The sequence below is a fragment of the Leucoraja erinacea genome, chromosome 10 (genome assembly GCF_028641065.1).
Source record: "Leucoraja erinacea ecotype New England chromosome 10, Leri_hhj_1, whole genome shotgun sequence".
In the NCBI taxonomy this organism is placed as follows: domain Eukaryota; kingdom Metazoa; phylum Chordata; class Chondrichthyes; order Rajiformes; family Rajidae; genus Leucoraja; species Leucoraja erinaceus.
Window position 1 is genome coordinate 60,034,849 of NC_073386.1, and position 22,007 is coordinate 60,056,855.

The following is a 22,007-nucleotide window of genomic DNA, read 5'->3' on the forward strand; positions in this document are numbered from 1 at the left end:
CATTCTTAAGGGGTTGGACAGGCTAGATGCAGGAAGATTGTTCCCGATGTTGGAGAAGTACAGGACAAGGGGTCACAGTTTAAGGATAAGGGGGAAATCCTTTAGGACCGAGATGAGAAAAACATTTTTCACACAGAGAGTGGTGAATCTCTGGAACTCTCTGCCACAGAAGGTAGTTGAGGCCAGTTCATTGGCTATATTTAAGAGGGGGTTAGATGTGGCCCTTGTGGCTAAAGGGATCAGGGGGTATGAAGAAAAGGCAGGGTACGGGATACTGAGTTGGATGATCAGCCATGATCATATTGAATGGCGGTGCAGGCTCGAAGGGCTGAAGGGCCTACTCCTGCACCTATTTTCTATGTTTCTATGTTTCTATGTTTCTATATGACCCCTGGTTCTGGATTCCCCCAACATGGAGAACATTTTTCCTGTATCTAGCCTGTCCAACCTTTAAGAATTTTATATGTTTCTATAAGACCCTCTCTCATCCTCCTAAATTCTAGTGAATACAAGCCCAGTCGACCCATTCTTTCATCATATGTCTGTCCCGCCATCCCAGGAATTAACCTGGTGAACCTATGCTGCACTCCCTCAATAGCAAGAATGTTCTTCCTCAAATTAGGAGTCCAACACTGCGCAAATCCTCTCGTAATGGCCAACAAGCCAGTGGTTTTCTTCACTGCCAGCTGTACCTGCATGCTGACTTTCAGTGACTGATGTACAAGGGCACCCGGGCTCGTTGCACTTCCCCTTTTCCCTATCTGACACCATTCACATAATAATTTGCCGTCCAATTTTTGCCACCAAAGAGGATAACCTCACATTTATCCACATTATATTGCATCTGCCATGCATCTGCCCACTCATCTAACCAATCCAAGTCACCCTGCAGCCTCATAGCATCCTCCTCGCAGCTCATACTGCCACCCAGCTTTGCGTCATCCGCAAACTCGGAGATGTTACATTTAATTCCCTCGTCTAAATCGTTTATATATATTGTAAACAACTGGGGTCCCAGCACCGAGCCTTGTGGCACCCCACTAGTCACTGCCTACCAATCTGAAAAGAACCCGTTAATTCCTACTCTTTGCTTCCAATCTGCCAACCAGTTCTCTATCCTTGTCAATACTCTACCCCCAATACCATGTGCTTTAATTTTCTCTTGTGTGGGACCTTGTCAAAGGCTTTTTGAAAGTCTAGATACACACCATTCACTGGCTCCCCCTTATCCATTCTACTTGTTACATCCTCAAAAAATTCCAGAAGATTAGTCAAGGATGATTTCACCTTCATAAATCCATGGTGACTTTGATCGATCCTGTCACTGCTTTCCAAATATGCTGCTATAACATCTTTAACAATTGACTCACGCATCTTCCCCACTAGCAATGTAAGGCCAACTGGTTAAAAATTCCCCATTTCCTCTCTCTATCCTTTCTTAAAAAGTGGGATTACATTGGCAACCCTCCAGTCCACAGGAACTGATCCGGAGTCGAGAGAATATTGGAAAATGATCATTGCCACTTGCAAAACAAATATTGCATCGTGATAAAATATCAGGTTTTGCATTGATGTGGCATTCCTTGCATTCCGTGACTTCAGGCTGCATCCTTGGGCAACATATAGCTGGGAGAGGACTTCAGAAACGTAAATACTGCAGCAATGTGTCCACAGTGGGAACCCACACACCACGTTATAGAGCAGGTGATCAGCTTAGCGATGTTTGCTGAAGGACAACCACTTGCCAGATCAGCAGAACGGCCTCTGTGCTACTCACAAATAATGTTTTCATTCATCTAATTATAGCATTTTATCACCCTCTGCATTTGGGACCATCTCCCGGAGCGGTGGCCCTGTGAGGTGAGGGACGGTGTCTGGGTCGAGGTATCGGCGGAGTGGGCCGCTGGAGGCCCAGCAGCAGCCTGGGCCTCCATTAGATCCAAGAGGCCAAGCAAGTGGATGAGACGCGGTCTACAGCGGCACGGAGCGGTGGAGGACATCTACAATATCGCCTGGCCAGGCTGACCCCTGCAACTCCATCCCAGTGCCGCCACCTGGACAACGGGCCTTTAAGACTCTACATTTGAAAGTCTCTCAAGAGTCAAGAGTAAAGAGTATTGCATTGTCATGTGTCCCAGATAGAACAATGACATTCGTACTTGCAGCAGCACAACAGAGTATATAAACACAGTACACTGTAAACAAGAAATAAAAGTCCAGTGTGTTTTCTATGTATATATATATATATATATATATATATATATATATATATATATGTATGTGTGTATGTGTGTGTGTGTATGTATATATGTATATATGTATATGTGTGTGTGTATATATATGTGTGTGTGTGTGTGTGTGTATATATGTGTATATATGTGTGTGTGTATGTATATATATATATATATATGTATATATATATATATATATATATATGTGTGTATGTGTGTGTGTGTATATATATATACATATACACACACACACATATATATATACACATATACATATATACATATATATATATACATATATATATACATATATATATACATTCAGCCCCTCATCCATCCGATAAGATACAACACGATACGATAGAACTTTATTCATCCCAGGAAGGAAATTGTTCTGCTAGCAGTCATAAAAACACAAAACACATTAAACTATGTATCCCAAACAAAATGCCCATCTAAGTTTATCCCATTTGCCCATATTTGGCCCAATTCCCTCCATACCTTTACTATCTACGTACCTGTACAAATGTTTTATAGGTGTATTCTTTGTACCTGCTTCAACTACCTCCTCTGGCAAAAACTGCTGGTGTAACTCAGCAGGTCAGGCAGCAGCTGTGGAGAACATGGATAGGTGACGTTTCACAGAGTGCTGGAGTAACTCAGCGGGTCAGGCAGCATCTGTGGAGAACATGGATAGGTGATGTTTCACAGAGTGCTGGAGTAACTCAGCGGGTGCAGCAGCATCTATGGAGCTAAGGAAATAGGTAACGTTTCGGGCCGAAACCCGGAAGGGTTTCGGCCCGAAACGTTGCCTATTTCCAGAAGGATTTCGGTCCAAAACATTACCTATTTCCTTAGCTCCATAGATGTTGCTGCACCATAACTGAGTGGGTCAGGCAGCATCTGTGGACAACATGGATAGGTGACGTTTCACAGAGTGTTGGAGTAACTCAGCGGGTCAGGCAGCATCTGTGGAGAACATGGATAGGTGACGTTTCGGGTCGGAACCTTTTGGCAAAGCAGCATCTGCAGTTTCTTGTAGCTACATCCTCCGGCAGCTCGTTTCGTGCAGGTTGCCCCTCAGGTTCCCATTAAACCTTTCTCCTCTCACTGGCTTCACTTTCAGTGCATCCAAAATATGCAAGCTGTGTGGATAAAGGAGGCAGGCATGAATATGAAAGCTGTTACCGACTCTGTGGGGTCTTTCTCAATCATACGTGGCCTTCAGTGTATTGACTTTGAGAAAATCATTATTCTATGGAGGTGCATGTGGGCACTGTTTATACCCTAGGTTACTAGAAGGAGTCATCCCTGGCTTAATCTGGCACTCCACTATCTGACCGCACCCGTTTTGACTGTTGATGCAGTTCAACTAGCGACATGTTCTTGTGTCATCTCATGTTCAGCCCAGGAATCGGCAAAGGGCAGAATAATGTCCCGCTGGTTTTGATATTTCCACACAGGAAGAATCCTTTCGGGGTTTATTCAGCAGTCAGTTTGATCCTGGTATGTGTGGAGATGAGCCAGTCATTTCAATGATGAAGGAAGCAGATGGGATTGAAATTTCACTCACATTTTCTGCATGCAACTTGTAAGAAAATGCGGGGGTGGGGGGGCAACACGTTGTCGCAGCGGTATAGTTGCTGCCTCACAGCGCCAGAGACCTGGGTTGGAGCCGGGCTATGGGTGCTGTCTGTCCGCACGGAGTTTGCACGTCCTACCTGGGACCGTGTGGGTTTTCTCCGGGTGCTCCGGTTTCCCCCAACATCCCAAAGACGTGCAGTTTTGTAGGTTAATTGGTTTCAGTGAGTTGTCCGTATTGTGTAAGATAGTGCTAGTGTACGGGGTGATCACGACTGCCCCAACCGCGGGAGCTTCGACCGCCCTGACCGCGGGAGCTTCGACCGCGCTGACTGCGGATGGTTCGACTGTCCCGACCGCGGGAGGAAAGGAGGGAAGAAGATAATAGGTTAATTTTACTTCGTAGTCACGTGAGTGATTCCGTGAAGAAGAACCCGCCAGTCCGCATGCGTAACATTCCGTCATCCGCACTGGCGAAGCACCGGACAGGCGGGCAACTCATTCCTGCCAGCGGTAAGTTAAACCTGAAGGTAAGTTTCAATACTTACTAGGTTGAGTTTTCCCTGCAGGAAACTCTTCTTACAGAGGTTTCCTGCTGGATATAGTAGCGCAGTCCGGTCAAGCCGTGGGGAAACCGGCATTGGGCTGTGGGAAGACCCAGGTCTAGACCGCAAACACGGGAGCCGGCGGATGTGGGTGCGTTACTCCAGCCGCTGACAAGGCCGTCAGCGGCTTCCAGACCGCGGAGGTTCCTGTGGAGGGGTAAGTACCTTGCGGTATTAGGGTGCCGACTGCACCGTGGCTAATCCTGTTGGGGGAAAAAGCCACTCAGAAGCAAGCTCGTGAATCAGGCCAGGAGGATGCACCACCCAATAAAAGCGACGTCTGTGGACGTCTGGTAAGATGGAGCACCTGATAAAATAGATGCTCCATCACGACAGGCTCCAGGAGGAGCTTCATACCCAAGAGGTCACCCCATGGGTCGTGGCAGCAGCTTCAGGTAAGGGCTGTAGAGAGAAGATCAGCTCCAGGAACAGGAGCTTTATATCCAAGGGTCCTCTTGGGGGACCATGGCAGCAGCACCTGTAAACGGGCTGCATAATGTCTCCCTCATGAAGGGGGTTGAGACTACCAGGGCAGTTTTGTTCTGACCCTGAGGTTGGAGGTATTGGAAAGCATACCCTAAGGCATAAAGCCAAGAAAGGCTGTTTGAGCGCAGCTCCAGTATGATATGCTCCAGCAAAAGAAGCTTTATATTCGAAAGTCTCTTCGGGAAACTCTGGTTGCAGCACATGGTCATGGCTATCTAAAAATCCTCTCTCTATGAAAGAGAGTACCAGTGGTCAGTGTAACCAATTTCAAAATTCTAAAAGCATAACTGTGGAACGTACTGGAATAAATGCGAATGGATACAAGGGAATTCTCGCAAACGAAGGTGGAAAATACCTGGAAAGGGCTAGAGTTCCCCTCATGCTATAAATGATGGGAATAAACAAATGCCTTGATTTACAGTAAGCAGTTCACTGAAGTTGGTGGCAGCATAAAAGTTGGACAGAGGTCTTAAAATCTGAGACCCAAGTCAGGCTCAGGGAAATATGGGACCATCTACAAGTTGGCAATAATTACACTTGTTTGTACTAATGATAATGATAACATGTGTTTAGTTTATGTGTCGTACGAAAATAACATTTTCCCTTGATAAGGATGGAAGGGGTCCTAGTGGCTTTACAACACGCAAATGGATGGCATCTAACCATGTAAAGCTGCACAACACTAAGGTTCCAAGCACAGAAATTGTCCAGAGTTGTCTTTCAGGGCATGCTCAGTATTATGGCCAGGAATGGCTTTCGGGACTAGCTTGGAAAATGGGCCAGAATTGTAGCTCGAGCAGGTACGGAATTCACAGGCGTGACCCGTCTATCGTGGAAAAGATGCAGAATGTCGTTTACTTCGCATCTGATTTCCTTAAGATGCTCCCATTTACAGAGATCATCGGAGACATTTTGAAAATTATCTGGATAAGGCAATAATAAATCAATGATTGGACTCTCGGAGCTCAAAAACATTTGTTAGGTCTGGAGGATATTCTAACACTGTATGTGGTTAAAAAACAACAGTTTCAGCCTCAAACTATGTTCAAGAAAAAGAAGGTTACACCAATTAGATTTATTCATTATTGGGATTACTCTTAACTATTAATTAGCCTGTGACTCCGCCCTGAGGTAAGAGATTGGAATTAATAGGAGCCTCAAACAATCTTGTTGTGATAAAACAGCCTTCAATTCATTAAGTATAATTGGACAATATAGTGGCTGTAATTCAGCTGTGCAGAATGGTAATCTCAAATGCAATGTAGGTCTTGAGACAGACCTTATGCTATTACCAGCTGAAGCTACCAAGGCCACTATGGTAGACAAACAGTATTCAGCGTTGCTCCAGTAATCTGGTCAGTAAAAGTTCAGTTATATTATAACTGATGGGGCTCTAAGGTGGAAAATTATGAATGCCATCTAGTTCAGAGGCGGAGGAGATTTGCATCAATTAACAATTATTCAGTTCTTGGTATAAACTACCTATAGACACTAATGCATTCTATAGGTTAAAGGGTTATTGAGTGAATATGCATAATCTGCATGTTCAACGTCAAGTTGATACACTATGGTGGTGGCGTATGTTAGGCACATGAGTGCAATCAAGACAGAATATCCTGTATAATTTACCTAATATACGTTGGAATATCACCACGTATAATCAATGACAACACAAAATGGGTGTTGGATCACAAAGCATTCAATGAAATTATGGCTCGATGGAATACCAAACTGATATGTATGTTTCCAGGCTCATTTACTGGTTGCAAAATATGAGGCATAACATTGGCAAAAAATACACTCGCTACAAGGAGAAAGAAGCTATGTTTGTCTTCCTTCATTTTGCCTCATTAGTCGGGTCTTGCAATAAAGTCAGCAAGATCCCACTCTAGGTTGTCGCTCTCTCTGACTGACCTATGCAGCTATGCTTCCCGCTTTGTCGGGAATTATAATACAACTTTTACGGTTATTCTTAACATAAAACTTGCTGGTTCATGTACCTCATGAAACTTCGGTTATGGTCACACATATATAACAATACATCAAGTTCATGAAGAGCTTAGAGGCTCGAAACTAGCAATGTTGATAATTACTAAAAACTTTTTAAAAGGTATTGGGTTGGACCATCCCCAGGTGATTGAAACAGGGCTTGGCTCATACAGGAGTAGATACTGATATATTTTCGAGTCTCACTCCACCAGGGCTGCTACAATATCAGCAGCAAGGGTTATGTACGTTCCGCTGGACCACATCCTGGTGACTGCAGGACGGGCGAACAAACTTCTGAAAATGTCTTAATAACCTATGGCCAGACCAGGGGTATTTGCCAACTCTACTTAGGTTCAGTGGTTAGTTACTCCCGAATGAGAGGAGTTACTGCTATTATTTATTCATTATGAATGTTTCCCTCATCTGTCAATGAAGCAGCTGTGGTTGTGGAGAATCGTTTCTCACGGCATGAAATCACAGAGCTTTGAAATCTTCAAGGAATCACTCGCGTGTCTCCGAAGTAAAATAGTAAGATTAAACGAGAACTTACCAGTTTGAAGTTTGATCTTTATTTTTTGAGGTGTTACGGTGAGCGATTACGTGCCCTCCGCTCCCGGCCCTCATAATTGCAAAGACCATCTGGTAGTTCTAGTCTTCTCTAAATCTTACTATGTTACTTCGACTGCTGTTATCTGTGATTTCACACTGCTGCTTTGAAGATTGATGCGCATGCGGACTGGCGGGGCTTCACATAATCGCTCACCGTAACTCCTCATAAAATAAAGATCAAACTTCCAACTGGTAAGTTCTCGTTTAATCTTACTATTTTTATGTGTGCATCCTGGTGCTTTTTTGGTATGACTGAATTGCAAATGTTTTTACACATTTGGCTAATAAATAATTAAACTACAATACAAAATACAAAATCACTGGTCGGTGCTAGCCTGGTGGGCCGAAGGGCCTGTTTCCACGCTGTATCTCTAAAGTCTAATGACTAACATTGAAGGTGTGTGCACTTTGGAGTTCCAAATCATATCATTCCCTCACTACCTGCACCAGTACAGCACTGGACGAGATGGGCCGAAGAACCTGTTGCCGTGCAGCATGCCTCCCACTGATCTGATGGCTGGTTGCTTCTTTGCAATGACTACTTCCCATATGATACGATACAATACAATATGATACGATAGAACTTAATTTATCCCAGGAGGGAAATTAATTTGCCAACAGTCACAAAAACATGAAACAAAATATTGGAAACATGAAATTAAAGTGACGAGTGGGAAGGATTTGGGGATATGCAAAGACTGAGGAGGTGGGGGGAGGGGAGTCAGTCTCAGTCTACCCCACAACAGAAGCGGAGGAGTTGTACAGTTTGATGGCCACAGTGGAGAATGATCTCCTGTGGCGTTCTGTGCTGCATCTTGGTGGAACCAGTCTGTTTCTGAAGGTACTCCTCAGGTTGACCAGTGTGTCATATGCCCGTGTATGGCCCATATTCCTCTGAACCATTCCCATAGTATACTCAACACCAACACTAAATCTGCCTGCAATTTGCATTGCATTTACATTGTCCCCCATCTTCCTTTGTAAGTAAAAATACAATAGGATTCATAGAACACAAAGTGCGGGAGTAACTCAGCGGGTCAGGCAGCATCTCTGGAGAACATGGATAGGTGACGTTTCACAGAGTGCTGGAGTAACTCAGCGGGTCAGGCAGCAGCTCTGGAGAACATGGATAGGTGACGTTTCACAGAGTGCTGGAGTAACTCAGCGGGTCAGGCAGCATCTCTGGAGAACATGGATAGGTGACGTTTCACAGAGTGCTGGAGTAACTCAGCGGGTCAGGCAGCATCTGTGGAGAACATGGATAGGTGACATTTCACAGAGTGCTGGAGTAACTCAGCGGGTCAGGCAGCATCTCTGGAGAACATGGATAGGTGACGTTTCACAGAGTGCTGGAGTAACTCAGCGGGTCAGGCTGCATCTCTGGAGAACACGGATAGGTGATTATTCCGGTCGGAATATTTCTTCAGACAATGTGAGCAGTCCTCCCATCCTCTGGCGCCATTTCTGTTGTACAGAGACATGGACTCTGCTGACATATTCATTTCACTTGCACTTATGTGCAATGTGACAAATAAACCGTATTGTATTGTATTGTATTTCCTCTCTTACAATTTCTAATGGGAAAGAATATCGTTGACCAATTATGCATTTTAACACAGACAACACAGAAACAGGCGTTGCGGCCCACCTCGCCAATGCCAACCAAGATGCCTGTCCACACTAGTCCAACCTGCCCGCTTTTGGCTCATATCTTCACACCTGTTATCAGGCAACTGAACTTTTCCTCTAGAGAGCAGTCCTGAACTGCTAACTTCCTCATTGGTGCCCCGTGGACTATCTTTGATCAGACATTATATTCAGATTCAGATTCAGTCTATTTTAATTGTCATTTTCAGTGTACAGTACAGAGACAACGAAATGCATTTAGCATCTCCCTTGAAGAGCGACATAGCAAACGATTTGAATAAATAATAATAAGTGTCCGGGGGGGGGGGGGGGGGGGGGGGTGGGGGGGGGTGATTGGCAGTCACCGAGGTATGTTGTTGAGTAGAGTGACAGCCGCCGGAATGAAGCTGTTCCTCGACCTGCTGGTTCGGCAACGGAGAAACCTGTAGCGCCTCCCGGATAGTAAGAGGGTAAACAGTCCATGGTTGGGGTGGGAGCAGTGAGAGCAGTTTGAGAAGTGAGCAGTGAGAAGCATTACTGGCTTCATGTTGCACTAAACGCTATCCACACGCTATCCATCCCTTTATCATGTATCTGTACACTGTGGATGGCTCGATTGTAATCACGTATTGTCTTTCCACTGACTGGTTAGCATGCAACAAAACCTTTTCACTGTACCTTGGTACACGTGACAATAAGCTAAACACAAACTCAGATGTCCCAATGGATAAGGGGTAGGATTTCTCTGGTCAGAGTCTTCATTCCCTTTTGCTGAAGATCGAGAGCTTAACAACATGGTGTCAAGACAATGACTTCCCCTCAGTGTCCGCTGACTTCAGTAAATTAGGTGGTGTACACCCTCCAGTCCACATCAATGATGCTGAAATGGAGATGGCCGGGACACTACTTTACACTGGTTGTTTGGGGGGGGGGGGGGGGGGGGAGGAGAAGGAAAAGTGGAAGAGAGGAGGGGAAGGACATAGAAACATAGAAAATAGGTGAAGGAGTAGGCCATTCGGCCCTTCGAGCCTGCACCGCCATTCAATATGATCATGGCTGATCATCAAACTCAGTATCCTGTACCTGCCTTCTCTCCATACCCCCTGATCCCTCTAGGCACAAGGGCCACATCTAACTCCCTCTTAAATATAGCCAATGAACTGGCCTCAACTACATTCTGTGGCAGAGAGTTCGAGAGATTCACCACTCTCTGGGTGAAAAATGGTTTTCTCATCTTGGTCCTAAAATATTTCCCCCTTATCCTTAAACCCCTTGTTCTGGACAAATCCTTGCAGGTAATAGATGGACGTTGCCTATTTCCTTCGCTCCATAGATGCTGCCTCACCCGCTGAGTTTCTCCAACATTTTTGTCTACCTTATAAGTGTTTGAGGACTTTAAATGAACCAGGGCATTGGAAATGAAGTGGTAGTTTTCAATAGTGGCTGCCTCAAAATTATTTAATTGATCATAGAAGTATTTCTGTACTTTATGCTTCTTAAACTGATGAATGGTTCACCCAAGGGCAAATGAAATTATTTTGGGGTGTATTAAACTAGAGGGGTGAATGAAGGGTGAATGACTTAATTTATTCAGGTATTTATATATTTTATCTACGCTTGAAAAGGGCATTGCCATTAAAGTCGTTAGTATGCTCTTATTGGTTTTAATGGCAGTGGTGCAGGAAATTTGATATGTTTTTCTCTCTCTACCTATGGTTTTCTAATTTCAAAGTAGCAGGATATTTCCCAAATTTACTGTAATATGACCTTTTAGGGAAGCCCAGACGAGCTAGTGCGATCATAAACTTATAACTGGCAACACTGGAGGATCGCCGTACTGTAACTTTACTTTGTGTAGCAATTTAGCGACGAATGTTGATATTTGGTGGTATTGTAAGCTTTCGTCAGGGAGAGTTAAGGGCTTGTCCCACTTTCACCAACCTAATCCACGACCTCTGCCGAGTTTGCCCTTGACTCGTACTCGCAGCATGGTCGTCACGAGGTTGTAGGAGATCATAGGAGGTAGGTAGGTCTTAGCAGGCCGTGATGCAAGTCGTGGGTACTCGTGGCATCAAGTAGGTCGGGGCGTTTTTCTAGCATGATGAAAAATGTCCACGAGTAAAAAAGTTCATGAATTAGGTCGTGAAACTGGGACAGGCCCTTTAGAGAAAGTTAGATTAATTGGATACTAATATATTAAATCGCATACTCCATGGTTTTTTGAGCTAGATTTTAAGAAAAAAAAACTGCAGTAATCAACGCCCAAAATGATAGGAAGGGGCTGAAGCCCAGTAGTTTAGACATTGGAATAGTTTTTTCTCATTCTAATAGAATAATTTTGCAACTCCAGCAGTAATTAAACTTTTTTTTTCACTCCTAGTTTTCTTTACATATATTTAGGATGATCAAAACGTTGAATGAAATAAACACATGAGTTAATTTGTTTTTTTGCTCATGTGAAAATAAATTATATATAAAATTATACACAAGGGAGAATAAGGCGAAAATTACCGAAAAACATAACAAAATTTAGTGGAGGGTGAATGAAATTTTGCGATTAAAGACTCGAGGGTGATTGACAATGAAATAGTTTCCGACGCATTGCTCTATGGCAGCACGCAAGATGCTACATAGATATCTGCTCTGTCTTAATAATCCAATGGGCTCTTTAATGAATGTACTTGATGACATTACAACAGATACATCGTCCAACAAATTATCGCATGCATAGCTATTTATTTCAAATCCCAGACCAAGTCCACACCGACCAGTGATCCCCATACATTAACACTACCCTACACACACTAAGGACAATTTACACTTCACCAATTTACACCAAGCCAATTAATGTAGAAAGATGTGCGTCTGTGGAGTGTGGGAGGAAACCAAAGATCTCAGAGAAAACCCACGCCGGTCGCGGGGAGAACGTACAAACTCTGTACAGACAGCACCCGTAGTCTGGATCTCTTGCGCTGTAAGGCAGTAACTCTACCGCTGCGCCACCGTGCTGCCCTTGGTGTCAACACTCTTTGTCCCCACAGTCCAGTTGACTGACAGATACAATCCCAATTCCATTTCATATCCTGTCGAGTCTTCCCATTACATTTCAAGTTTGCTTTGAAGTTAACTTATTCAACATAGTAGGTGGTCTGGTGTAAACATTAGTGCTCCGTACTTTTCTTATCCACATTGTATGGGGGCTTGAGCAAGGGATGTGAGGTTTTAAAATAATCTGGATGGTATAACCGTATCAATAACTTGATGGCCCTGATTTAGGATTTGGTTATATCTGCCAAAGCAATAGAAATAGACTGAACACTGAAAACTTTCTTTATTCATGCTGTTCTCTCAGTAGCCACATAATCTTGACTTTATTTATGCCTCAAGCAGCTGAGACTAGATATTCACACAAAATATTTAGCGAATTATAATAGAAACATAGAAAATAGGTGCAGGAGGCGGCCATTCGGCCCTTTGATCCAGCACCACCATTCATTGCAGCACCGTACATGGCTGATCGTCCCCAATCAATAACCTGTGCCTGCCTTCTCCCCATATGATTCCACTAGCCCCTAGAGCTCTATCTAACTCTCTCTTAAATCCATCCAGTGATTTGGCCTCCACTGCCCTCTGTGGCAGGGAATTCCACAAATTCACAACTCTCTGGGTGAAAAAAGTGTTTTCTCACCTCAGTCTTAAATGGCCTCCCCTTTATTCTAAGACTGTGGCCCCTGGTTCTGGACTCGCCCAACATTGGGAACATTTTTCCTGCATCTAGCTTGTCCAGTCCTTTTATAATTTTATATGTTTCTATAAAATCCCCTCATCCTTCTAAACTCCAGTGAATGCAAGCCTAGTCTTTTCAATCTTTCCTCATATGGCAGTCCCACCATCCCAGGGATCAATCTCGTGAACCTACGCTGCACTGCCTTAATCACAAGGATGTCCTTCCTCAAATTAGGAGACCAAAACTGTACACAATACTCCAGATGTGGTCTTACCAGAGCCCTATACAACTCTTTACCTCTTTACCAAAGAAGAGCCTCTTTACTCCTATACTGAAATCCTTTTGTTATGAAGGCCAACATTCCATTAGCTTTCTTCACTGCCTGCTGTACCTGCACGCCAACTTTCAGTGACTGGTGTACAAGGACACCCAGGTTTCGCTGTACATCCCCCTTACCTAATCTAAGACCATTGAGATAATAATCTGCCCCCTTGTTTTTGCCGCCAAAGTGGATAACCTCACATTTATCGATATTATACTGCATCTGCCACGCATCTGCCCACTCACTCAACCTGTCCAGGTCACCCTGCAACCTCCTAACATCCTCTTCACAGTTCACACTGCCACCCAGCTTTGTGTCATCCGCAAACTTGCTAGTGTGGCTCCTAATTCCCTCTTCCAAATCTTTAATATATATGGTAAACAGTTGCGGCCCCAGCACCGAGCTTTGCGGCACTCCACTCGCCACTGCCTGCCATTCTGAAAAGGACCTCTTCACTCCTACTCTTTGCTTCCGGTCTGCCAACCAATTTTCTATCCGTGTCACCACCCTACCCCCAATAACATGTGATCTAATATTGTTTGTTACAAGCACATTCACCTTAGTTGTAACATTTTGTGAGTCTTAAGAATTATTTTGGAGTAATGCTTTTTGGGCCTGTCCCACTTACGCAACTTTTTCGGCTACTGTCGGCACCCGTGATAGGTCAGTTGGCGGCGACCAGAAAGAAGCTACGACTCTTTGGGCGACTGAGGAGACTATTCATGACCATACAGGCGACATGTCGCGAGGTGAAGCCTGTATGGTCGTGAGTAGTCGTCCAAAGTGTCATACCATGTTCTGGTCGCCGCTGGGTTTTCAACATGTTCTGGTTGCGTAAGTGGGACAGGCCCATTAGATTTCCATGTTGAAAAATATTGGTGGTCATGAAGGCTCTGAACGGGTGGTATAGTGTAGGGGAGAGGATACGCACACAGAGGTCAATAGAAATACTTATAGCAGCAGGCAGTGGATCTTTGAGATACAGATGGCACCCGTACAGATTCAGATAATGTGCAGCATGCTCCAATGGCCGTACAGCTACAGACACATAGTGTGTCCAAATGCCCCAAGGATGCATCGCAGCAGGTCAAAGAAAGGATGGACGCATAATGGGGCGATGTACTCCCTCACTGGGCTCTGTAACAACATTTAAATGCATTTGGTCAGGTATTTTTTTATTTTTATATATTTTATTTTATTATTTATTTTGAACAGAATAAAAGAATAAAAAGCAAATCAAAAAAACAAATCCAAAATATTTATAAAGTGTCATAAACAATATCTAGAAATAAATGAAATCATATGTGTCCGAAAAGGGGCATGAAGAAGCCAAAGCTTATTAATTCCCACCCCTTATTCAACTGCTTGTAATTATCTTATACAAATTTAGCAGCATATGTACCATATATATGTACCACATATATGTACCAGCATATAACACCATATGTACACCAGCCACTATATGTACACCAAATTATTTACATTTATACACTAATCAAATATTTACAAAGCCATACAAAAAATAAAAAGAAAAGAAAAAAACCCTCATATACTATACAGTATCTTAGTCATATAGACAACCCATCACTCTATAATCACCCTTATATGAATAAGTTTATTGGCCAAGTTTTCACATACAAGGAATTTGCCTTGGTGCTCTGCCCATAAGTGACAACATGACATACAGTGACAGTTAGAATTGACACATAAAACATTACATGGATAGGAAAGGTGTGGGAAGAAACTGCAGTCACACTGAAGATGGACATGAAATGCTGCAAAATCTCATCTGAAGAAGGGTCTCGACCCGAAACGTCATCCATTCTTTCTCTCCAGAGATGATGCCTGTCCTGCTGTGTTACTCCAGCATTTTGTGTTGATGTGGATTGGAATAGTTGACAGGGATATGGGACAAACATGGGCAGGTAGGACTTGTGCAAATGGGGCATCGTGGCCAGCCTGGGCAAGTTGGGCCGAAGGGCTTGTTTCCGTGCTGTATGACCCTATGATTACAAACAAACTCTAGTATCGACTTGTGCTACATAAGTGATGCAGCATTCAGCAAAAGGGAATCAAAGTGCTGGCACAGGAAACACAACTCCTCAGTGGGCCAGTGAAGTAATTGGTTTCTCTTGCTATCAGAGGTTAGTGCTCACGGATATCCTTGATGTGTCAGTTCCCTTTTGAAACGTACCGATGATATTTTCAATTGTAACATGTTTTGTCCGTATCCAATATCTCATTAGGCAAATGTGTAGCGAACCTCCCAGGAGTAGTCCAACGCATCTGGCATTGTGCATGAGAACTCTAGTCATGTGGGAGATGGGACTGGCGGTGATTGTAATAGTCACTCTGCCATGTCTTTGAAATTCCCATTAAAACTTCAAACTTCGGAATTTAACATCCTTCCACCTTCTTCAGAGATGTCTAGACTCAAAGATACACAAAGCTGTCAGTAAAGTGAGCTGACAGACAATTCAAAGATTACACAGCCTGTGTAGATGAGCCTTTATCTGCAAGTTAAGCCAGGTTAGAAACAAATGACTAACTCATGAAAGTGCTTTGCCGATTCACTGATTATCACTTTATGATTTCCACAAACAAAGCTGACCGGGATTGACACTGCGTTACAAATGCTTGTTGGAATAGTGGTGAACACAAAACACAGGCAGACCATGCTCACACCAATCCCTTCCCCAAGTCATTGTTGGCTCTAAACCTGACGATATCGCCACAGAGTACTGGAGTAACTCAGCAGGTCATGCAGCATCTCTGGGGAACATGGATAGGTGACGTTTCACAGAGGGCTGAAGTAACTCAGTGGGTCAGGCAGCATCTGTGGAGAACATGGATAGGTGACGTTTCACAGAGTGCTGGAGTAACTCCGCGGGTCAGACAGCATCTCTGGAGAACATGGATAGGTGACGTTTCACAGAGTGCTGGAGTAACTCAGTAGGTCAGGCAGCATCTCTGGAGAATATGGATGTGTGATGTGTTGGGTTGAGACCCTTCTTTAGACTGATTATAGGGTCTCAATCCAATATGTCACCTATCCATGTGCTCCAGAGATGATGCCTGGCCCACTGAGTTAATCCAGCACTTTGTGTTCTTTTGAGTATTAACTATTATAGAAACATAGAAAATAGGTGCAGGAGTAGGCCATTCTGCCCTTGGAGCCTGCACCGCCATTCAATATGATCATGTCTGATCATCCAACTCAGTATCCTGTACCTGCCTTCTCTCCATACCCCCTGATCCCTTTAGCCACAAGGGCTAAAACATCACCTATCTGCAGTTTTTTGTTTCTACTATATGACCAATCTTCTGGCCAGCTTCCCCCTTCCATAAACACAACAGTATGTAGCGTTTAGACCTTAGAGATACAGCGCGGAAACGGATCCTTTGGCCCACCCAGTCCATGTCGACCAGTGATCCGTGTACACTAGCACTATCCTACACACTAGGGATAATTTATAATTATTACAAACCCAATTAACCTACAAACCTGAAGGTCTTTGGAATGTTTAGTTTAGTTTGAGGTACAGTGCGGAAACAGGTCCTTCTGCCCACCGAGGTATGGCACCAGACCAGCGATCTCCACACACTAACACTATCTTACACACACTAGGGACAATTTACACCAAGCCAATTAACCTATAAACCTGTACGTCTTTGGAATGTGGGTGGAAACAGGAGCAACTGGAGAAAACCCACACGGTCGCAGGGAGAACATATAAGATCTGTACAGACAGCACCCGTAGTCAGGATCGCACCTAGGTCTTTGGCATCATGAGACATCAACACCATCGCTGCACCACTCCAGCTATATTGTTATTGGTAAAGCCGTTGATAACTAGTGCACAAAGACACCATCTCTGTGATGGTGATCATACAACACCAGGACTGGAGGAGAGTCTTGCTCTTGCTAGACAGTAGTATAGTGATAGACACAAAATGCTGGAGTAACTCAACGGGACAAGCAGCATCTCTGGAGAGAAGGAATGGGTGGCGTTTCAAGTTGTGACCCTGAAGAAGGGTCTCGACCCGAAATGTCACCCATTCCTTCTCTCCAGAGATGCTGCCTGTCCCGCTGAGTTTCTCCAGCATTTTGTGTCTATCTTCGGTGTAAACCAGCATCTGCAGTTCCTTCTGCAGTTCCAGTCTTATGGTGATTCTCCATCCACTGACATCTCAGTTTAATTGATTCTAAAGCACTTTGCTCTCTCAGCTTTGACTGTGAATCCTGGCCTCGATTTCATCCCTCGGGTTTCCAGTGCATGTCTGAACCCGGAACATTCAGCTTCAATGTTCCAAGTTTAGGAGTATGTTGCCAGGACTAGAGGGTGTGAGCTGTAGGGAGAGATTGAGTAGGCTGGGTCTCTATTCCTTAGAGCAGAGAAGGGTGAGAGGTGATCTTATAGAGGTGTATAAAATCATGAGAGCAATAGATGCGCACAGTCTCGTGCCCAGAGTAGGTGAATCGAGGACCAGAGGACATAGGTTTAACATGAAGGGGAAAAGATTTAATATGAACTTTTTCACACAAACGGTAGTGGGTGTATGGGATAAGCTGCCAGAGGAGGTAGTTGTGGCTGGGACTATCCCATTGTTTAAGAAAGAGTTGGACAGGTGCATGGATAGGACAGGTTTGGAGGGACATGGGCCAAATATGGGCAGGTAGGACTAGTGTAGCTGGGACATGTTGGCCGGTGTGGACAAGTTGGGTCTGTTTCCACGCTGTATCTTTCTATGACTATGTGGCCATGGACACATAGAGACGGACTAACAAAGAATATCCGTGTTAGGATGCGAGGTGATTGACCACAGATAAGTGAAGGGGAGTGGGGAGATCTCCAGATGCGTTACTGTAACATCAGCTGTTTACATTTTCCCTTTATTATTTAATTTATTTTCATGGCCCAACATAAGACAGAAACGCACTACTCGCATAATGATACCAAGCTAAACAAACAAAATGTTAGCGTAAAAACACAATTAGAAAACAAGTCCATGGTAATGCAAGTGGTGTGTACAAATGAACTGTAGATGCTGGTTTATACCAAAGATAGACATTAAGAGCCAGAGTTAAGCCCCTGTCCCACTTGCGTGTCCTTGGCATGTTAATTACGCGACCTCGTGATCGTGTTGAGGCGCGACGGTCCCGCGAAGGTCAGGCGTGATTTCATGCGTGCACACAGCCGTGTGGAGCGCGTGACGTCATTCGAAGTTGGACACAAAATGCTGGAGTAACTCAGCGGGACCAGCAGCATCTCTGGAGAAAATGGGTGATGTTTCGGGTCGAGATTCTTCTTCAGTCTGAAAGAAGAGTCTTGACCCGGAACGTCACCTATTGCTTCTCTCCAGAGATACTGCCGGTCCCGCTGAGTTACTCCAGCATTTTCTTAAATTTTCTTGGCCCCACTCTGAGTAGGGCGGATCCGGACTGCAACGCCCGTGAGCTCCAGGCCGAGCTCGGCGATCGTTTGACTGCTTCTGCTGCTGTTGGAGGTGAGACGTTGCGTCGTGCCAGGGTCTTGGGCCTGTCCCACTATGGCCGTCAGTTACGCGACAGGCCGTTGGCGTGCAAAGATTTTGTTTGTCCGGCGAGATTTTGCGCACAACTACATACCCCTCCGCGCTTCTCAGTGGGACCAGCCCCGCACGGCCACACGATGCCCGTGCGCCTCAACACAACGACGAGGTTGTGTAATTTGCGTGCCGAGGACATGTAAGTGGGACAGGCCCTTAACTCAGCAGGTCAGGCAGCATCTCTGGAGAAAAAGTCTGGGTGATGTCTTGAGTGGAGACCCTTCTTCAGACTCTGTAGTGTGATCCACAGAGTTCTGTTGTCAAATACAATTAGGGATGTGTGGGTCTGTTCAAGAACCTGATGGCTGTAGGGAAGTAGCTGTTCCTGAACCTGGTGGTGTGGGACTTCAGGCTTCTGTACCTCCTGCCTGGGGGTAATATCAACCTGAATATGGAGCTGGTGGGAACATAAGGAACTCCTCGTGGCCCCAAAGGGGAAATATCAAGGGCCATCCCCACCAATTCACTATCTAGTACCAGACCACCAGGCCTTCCTCTCAACAATTCCAGCTCAGACATCACCGTCCCCCGAGATGCTTATTCATTAGAGTGGCCAACAACCCTTCATGAATGTATACCTTGACCATTCTATTCCATTTCACTGACACTGATTCGACACAAAAACTGAAACGCAGATAGGTCAGGTTGTCAAGCAGTGTTTGTAGAAAGATAAACAAGTCAGCGGTTGTGAACGGTCTATTCACTTACCCCTCCTGCACTCTCCTGCACCCTCCGAAAGTGCCTTGAAGTATTTTTTAGCTTTTTGTTTTAAATCTACAGCACGGAAATAGGCCCTCTGGCCCACCGCGCCCATGCTGACCTGTGCTAACAATATCCTACAAACCAGTTCATCATTGGAGTGTGAAAAGATACCAGAGCACCTGGGGAAAACCCACGCGGTCACAGGGAGAAGGTACAAACTCCGTACAGACAGCACTCGTTGTCATGATCGATTCTGTGTCTCTGGCACTGTAAGGCAGCAACTCTACCGCTGTGCCACTGTGCCACCCTGGTCCCCATGTAAAGTAGGATTTGACAGAGCAGCATGAAGAACAAGAACACTGCAAGTCGTCAAGTCAGTGGATATTTTTAAGGTTGAGATAGATAGATTTTTTGATTAGTACGGGTGGCAGGGGTTATGGGGAGAAGGCAGGAGAATGGGGTTAGGGGGGAGAGATAGATCAGCCATGATTGAATGGGGGAGTAGACTTTATGGGCCGAACGGCCTAATTCAACTCCTTTCACTTATGGTCTTATGATTTTATGAATGACTGCACTGTTGCCGGTGCCCTGCCATGTGTGACTAGCCCCATTGTGGGGAATCTCTGTCCTCTCCAACCAGCCACTGTAGCGGCTATGTTGTCTGCTGCGTCTGCGGTGCGGAGTCGGAGCCATGCTGCGTGGGAGAGAGGGAGAGGGGAGATGTGAGGGGGGGGGGGGGGGGGGGGGGGGGGTGGGAGAGAGAGAGGGGAAAGGGGGAGAGAGAGAGGCGAAAGGGGGAGGGGGAGAGAGAGATGGGGGAGGGATAGAGAGATGGAGGGAGAGGGAGGAGGAAGAAGGAGGGGGGATAGGGAAAGGATGTTTATCTTTGCAAAACTAAGGTACGTTTTAGAGCAATTATATTTTCTCCTCCATATTAATAATATCAAACAATTGGAACTGCTTTCTTTTCCTTGATAACAATACTGAAAAATATGAATTCCATAGTTTGCGACTTTCATTTTGCATTATATTTTTAATGTGCACACACTAACACAGTCGAACAGTAACAGGCATTCAAATCAACACACAAACATTTTCTAAAAAATGGTTATATTTACAGCAAAAACTTACAGTATTTTATTTGCAGTGTTTGCATGCTCCTTTATAACATTGTACATAACATTTTACAGTACAACTTGATTATTAAAACAAGGACAGCTTCAATTCTTGATTTTTTTAAATGTATACAACAATGACCCCAATCATCCCATTCCAACCATTCATTACTCTTGATTCAACTAAAATTATTTCTGAAATATTGGCCATAGATTTGGTACAAAAATGTTCCAAAATAAAGCTCAGAATGCACCAGAGAGCATCTAACACCCCAGAGCTTCCGGGGCCCTGAAGCAGGCCTTGGACCCCAGCTGCCAGGGTCTTTGAGCTTCGTGCTTTGAGCTGCGTGCACTTATTTCACATAGAATTTTTGTAATCCTGCCATGCCACCCCCCTTTTTGAAAAGTTTCTTACTGGCCTAGTGTATAATATTTTTGACACTGTCATAGGCCTTTCTTACATATGCTGTCACAATGCACTGTAGTCTTTAAACAACACTTCAGTAATTTTCCTTGCCCTCCATTTCAGAATAATAGTGTTTTAAGCCGATAACTCGACACTAGCACTGGCAATAATTAAAAAGCGCAGCTTTCCAGTCCTTATCTCATTGGCCACGCTCGGCTGCACATCGGTGTCAATCTGGTGGAGTCTTCCATCTTCGCCTCGTCGTGGGGGTGGGGGATTGAGAGGGGCCTCACAAGTGGTATAGCCTCTTCATCTAAATCTGGCCTTGCAGCTGCCACTGCACATGTGTGGCTCCGTGAGTCACTCACACGTTTCCCATTATCTTCACATCATCGCTCCTCCTTGCTAATAATAGTTTCTGAACAAAACCACTGGCCCAAAGTTGGAAATTACATCCAGAATCTAATTCTGGTGGCGCAGTGGTAGAGCTGCTGCCTTACAGTGTCAGAGACCCGGGTTCGATCCTGACTACGGGTGCTGTCGGGTACGGAGTTTGCACGTTCTCGCCGTGACCACATGGGTTTTCTCCAGGAGCTCTGGTTTCCTCCCACACTTTAAAGACGTATAGGTTTGTAGGTGAATTGGCTTGATGTAATTGTAAATTGTCTCTAGTGTGTAGGATGGTGTTAGAGTGCGGAGATCGCTGGTCTGTGTGGACTCGGTGGGCCGAAGGGCCTGTTTCCGTGGCTGTATCTCTAAAGTCCAACGTAAAGTGGAGGTCAGGCCAATAGACAGTAGACAATAGTTGCAGGAGTAGGCCATTCGGCCCATCAAGCCAGCACCGCAATGATCATGGCTGCCACAATCAGTACCCCGTTCCTGCCTTCTCCCCATATCCCCTGACTCCGCTATCTAGCTCTCTCTTGAAAGTATCCAGAGAACCTGCCTCCACCGTCCTCTGAGGCAGAGAATTCCACAGACTCACAACTCTCTGTGTGAAAAAGTGTTCTCTCGTCTCC